The sequence below is a fragment of the Garra rufa genome, chromosome 1, assembly GCF_049309525.1.
Source record: "Garra rufa chromosome 1, GarRuf1.0, whole genome shotgun sequence".
Taxonomy (NCBI): Eukaryota; Metazoa; Chordata; class Actinopteri; order Cypriniformes; family Cyprinidae; genus Garra; species Garra rufa.
The window spans coordinates 88,518,495-88,523,494 of record NC_133361.1 but is presented as its reverse complement, the minus strand read 5'-3'; the positions used below and the strand labels follow the sequence as shown (position 1 = coordinate 88,523,494).

At 43.5% G+C, this 5,000-nt stretch overlaps 2 non-coding genes across 2 annotated transcripts in view; both read right to left on the bottom strand.

Annotated features, from left to right (window-relative positions):
- Nucleotides 1-4,722: 4,722 nt before the first annotated feature.
- On the bottom strand, nt 4,723-4,794 carry trnah-gug (transfer RNA histidin (anticodon GUG)). Its single transcript has one exon. It is a non-coding gene; the product is annotated as a tRNA-His (tRNA).
- A 154-nt stretch (nt 4,795-4,948) lies between these two features.
- Nucleotides 4,949-5,000, bottom strand: part of trnas-aga (transfer RNA serine (anticodon AGA)) — an 82-nt gene continuing 30 nt past the window's right edge. Inside the window, exon 1 of the tRNA in view lies at nt 4,949-5,000. This exon is cut by the window's right edge and continues 30 nt beyond it. This is a non-coding gene — a tRNA (tRNA-Ser).

The following is a 5,000-nucleotide window of genomic DNA, read 5'->3' as shown; positions in this document are numbered from 1 at the left end:
AATAGAGAAATAATTAGCGTAGCTGCTGTTCCAACTTCCAACCAAACAAAAATGATGTGTTTAGCCCAAGCTGAAGAATATTAATGTGCATTTGATCAGATGTAACTGAAATTACAACGTTATGAGATACATTATGTGAATGCTTGGCTAAAGAGATGAGTCTTTAATTTAGATTTAAACACAGAGAGTGTGTCTGAACCCCGAACGTTATCAGGAAGGCTATTCCAGAGTTTGGGAGCCAAATGAGAAAAGGCTCTCCCTCCTTTAGTGGACTTTGCTATCCTAGGTACTACTAAAAGTCCAGAGTTTTGCGACCTTAGGGAGCGTGAGGGATTGTAGCGTAGTAGGAGACTAGTTAGGTATGCAGGAGCTAAACCATTAAGGGCCTTATAGGTAAGAAGTATTATTTTGTAAGTGATACGGAACCTAATAGGTAGCCAGTGTAGAGACTGTAAAACTGGGGTAATATGATCATATTTTCTTGATCTGGTAAGGACTCTAGCAGCTGCATTTTGGACTACCTGTAGCTTATTTATTGAAGAAGCAGGACAACCACCTAGTAGTGCATTACAATAGTCCAGTCTAGACGTCATAAATGCATGAACTAACTTTTCTGCATCAGAAACAGGTAACATGTTCCGTAGCTTAGCAATGTTTCTAAGATGGAAGAATGCTGTTTTAGTAACATAGGAAATATGATTTTCAAAAGACAGGTTGCTGTCTAATATAACACCTAGATTTTTGACTGTAGAGGAAACAACAGTACATCCGTCTAGTTGCAAGTTGTAGTTTAAGAGATTCTGTGTACTCTTTTTTGGTCCAATAAGTAATATCTCAGTCTTATCTGAATTTAACAGTAGAAAATTATTGGTCATCCAGTCTTTCACATTTTTAACACACTCTGTTAACTTTGCTAAGTTAGAAGTTTCATCTGGTCTTGTTGAAATATATAGTTGAGTGTCATCAGCATAACAATGGAAACTAATCCCATATTTCCTAATAATATTACCAAGGGGTAACATGTAAATTGAAAATAGTAGAGGACCTAGGACAGATCCTTGTGGCACTCCATACTTTACTGGTGTTAGCTGCGATGACTCCCCATTTAAATACACAAAGTGATAGCGATCGGACAGGTATGATCTGAACCATCTTAATGCCTGCCCTTGAATACCTGTATAGTTTTGTAATCGATCTATGAGTATTTCATGATCTATAGTGTCGAACGCAGCACTAAGATCAAGTAAAACTAGCAATGAGACGCAGCCTTGATCTGACGCAAGTAGCAAGTCGTTTGTGATTTTTACAAGTGCAGTTTCTGTGCTATGATGGGGCCTGAAACCTGACTGAAATTCTTCAAAGATATTATTATTTTGCAAGAAGGAGCACAATTGAGCAGACACAACTTTTTCTAGAATTTTAGACATAAATGGAAGATTAGAAATGGGTCTGTAATTTGCCAGTTCACTAGGGTCTAGCTGTGGTTTCTTAATAAGAGGTTTAATAACTGCTAGTTTGAATGGTTTTGGGACATGACCTAAAGATAACGATGAGTTAACAATATTAAGAAGCGGTACTTCTGCTACAGGTAACAACTCTTTTAGTAATTTAGTGGGTACAGGATCTAATAGGCATGTTGTTGGTTTAGATGTGGTGATAAGTTTATTTAATTCTTTCTGTTCTATAGTTGTAAAGCACTGCAGTTTTTCTTCCGGTGTAATGACTAATGTTGAAGTATCAGTTGCTGTAGTATCTATATTTGTTATTGTATTTCTAATGTTGTCTATTTTATCAGTAAAGAAATTCATAAAGACATTACTATTAAACTGTGCAGGAATATTCAGGTCAGGAGGTGTTATTTGTTAATCTAGCCACTGTGCTAAATAAAAACCTTGGATTGTTTTGGTTTTTTTCTATGAGTTGGTGGATGTACTCGGCTCTAGCAGCTTTTAAAGCCCGTCTATAGCTGGACATACTGTTTTTCCATGCAATTTTAAAAACTTCTAAGTTAGTTTTTCTCCATTTACGCTCAAGATTACGAGATTCTTTTTTTAGAGAATGGGTATTACTGTTGTACCATGGCGCAGTACGTTTTTCTCTAACCTTTTTTAGCTTGATTGGGGCAACAGCTTCTAATGTATTAGAGAAGATAGTGCCTATGTTACTAGTCATTTTGTCTAGTTCATGTTTATTTATGGGTGCACAGAGCAGTTGAGATAAATCAGGCAGGTTATTTGCGAATCTATCTTTGGTAGCAGGAACAATAGTTCTGCCCAGACGATAACGCGGAGCTATATAGTTAACATCAGTGATACGCAGCATGCACGATACGAGGAAATGATCGGTAACATCATCGCTTTGAGGTACGATATCTATATCAGTAAGATCAAGTCCGTGCGATATAATTAGATCTAGTGTATGATTAAAACGATGAGTGGGCCCAGTGACGTTTTGTTTGACTCCAAAAGAGTTTAACAGGTCAGTAAACGCAAGTCCTAACGCATCATTTGTATTATCAACATGAATGTTAAAATCTCCAACAATTAATGCTTTATCAAAATTAACCAATAGGTCAGAAAGGAAATCTGCAAATTCTTTTAGGAAATCTGTATACGTCCCTGGAGGTCTATACACAGTAGCCAGAGCAAGTGATAGGAGAGATTTATTTTGCATATCTGACAGAGTAACATTAAGTAGGAGTACTTCAAATGAATTAAACCTGTACCCTGTTTTCTGAGTAACATTGAAAATATCACTATAAATTGTTGCAACACCACCGCCACGACCGATCTGACGAGGCTCATGCTTATAACAGTAGTTTGGTGGAGTAGACTCATTCAGACCAATAAAATCATTTGGTTTTAGCCAAGTTTCAGTCAAGCAGAGTACATCAAAACTATTATCTGTGATTATTTCATTTACAATAAGTGCTTTGGGTGCGAGTGATCTAATGTTTAGGAGCCCAAGCTTTAAAAATTGTTTTTGTTCATTTATTGTGCATTTTTCTGGTTTAATCACGATTAGATTTTTTCTAGATCCTTCATTAAATTTTTGTTTTGACCTCACTATTCGAGGAACAGACACAGTCTTTATAGATTGGACAGCACCAGTACTATCGTTTAAATGTGCATAACAAAAGCCATCATCGCAACTATTTGAAGAATTGCTTACTAGTCAAATGGAGCGCAGCGTCCTGGAGATGTTGTCCGACAGGAGTTCTGCTCCGACTCTGCTGGGGTGCAGGCCATCAGCGCGGTAAAGCCTAGGGCGCTCCCAGAAAAGATTCCAATTATTAACAAAGAGCAGTTTCTGTTCTTTACACCATGACAACAACCATTCATTTAGAGCAAAAAGTCTACTGAACCTTTCGTGTCCACGTCGATACGTGGGAAGCGGTCCTGACACGATGATCTTCGTCGCGGGCGCTGTGCTGCGTACCGTCTCGATCAGGCTCCCGAAATCCCTCTTCAGGACCTCCGTCTGCCGCAGCTTGACGTCGTTCACGCCCGCGTGCAGGACGATCGCGCCGACGCTCACATCGTCCTTCAGGATGGCAGGTATCTGTGAAGAAACATCGAGAACGCGAGCACCAGAGAAACAGCGAGTGTGCACTTTACCGTTAGCTAAGTTAGCACGAACGTACCGGACGATGGAGTCTCCGACGATCACAGCGTCGTGTTCCGTCTCGCGGAGGGGAGCGAAGCGGTTCCGGGTGGAGATCTCGAAGACCGGAGGCGGCGGAGGGGGAGAGGTCCTCGCCCGGGGCCTGGCTCGCGTCTTCGGCTGCTGCTGCACCCAGGGTCCGTGGTGTCCCGGCGCCGGAGTGAACGACAGCCGGGATGATCGCGTCCTGGGTGCGCCTGACCTGTGCAGAGAAGCACACGGAGTAGAGGTGATGAGGGTGTTAGTATCGTGCTGAATACTTACCCGGACAGATTCGAGTGCAGTCTTCCTCTCCTCTCCCTTAACAGCAAAGGGCTGCCGTGACCCGGATTCGAGCATTCGAGCATTCTTTTCTGATTGCTTAAAACTGGCACAGAGCGCCTGCGTTGGTGGTATAGTGGTGAGCATAGCTGCCTTCCAAGCAGTTGACCCGGGTTCGATTCCTGGCCAACGCATTGTTTTTGGCTGCGGTTGACCTCGAAGCAGAACTCCTTCTGTGACCTCTATCTGCACCAAAAGCTTTTGGATGAGTCGTTCAACAGCAGCAGAGAGCTAGGTCTCCCCGTTGGGGAATCTAACCCCAGTCTTCCACGTGACAGGCGGAGATACTGTCCACTATACTAACGAAGATTTGCGCTTGCTGTTCTTCGCTCTCAGCACACCTTTGGAACCTTTGCGAGTGACCTGTATTTTTGGGGGCTCTGCTCACAGCAGAGCTACACTATAGTGTCAAGAGCAGAGTCAATCTGGCCACCCGCCAGCGTGCAGTGGAACGAAGCGCGCCTCGTCATGGTCTGTGTTTGCAGCCTTTGCGCTTCCAGCTTCGCCGCTTCAAATTTCTTTAGCCAGCATGGAAAGAGAGCGCTCTCTCGTCCATGACGGGATCAAACAAAGATGGCTTCAGCTCTTTTGGCCCCATCAGTGACTCGTGCACTTCGAGCCTTCTTTGTTGACCCCGAAAGCCAGCCTCTGCTGCCTGCGTTGTTGGTATAGTTTAGCTGGCACCGCACCCGTACGAAAAATGGAGGTGGCAGAAAGGAGCTCAGTGAACAAAAAGCCTGCCGTGACCCGGATTCGAACCGGGGTTGCTGCGGCCACAACGCAGAGTACTAACCACTATACGATCACGGCGCACCACTGGCTCACATCTGGTGGTGCCGGCCATCCGAATTGAAAAAAAAGGGCTAGCGGCGCTTTTTATTACTGTGGAGAGAGGGCACACAAATGCGTGCTAGGGACACGGAAGAAAAGGGCCCGCCTACTTCTCCTCAGCACTGGTGAAGAGCGTAGTCGGCAGGATTCGAACCTGCGCGGGGAGACCCCAATGGATTTCTAGT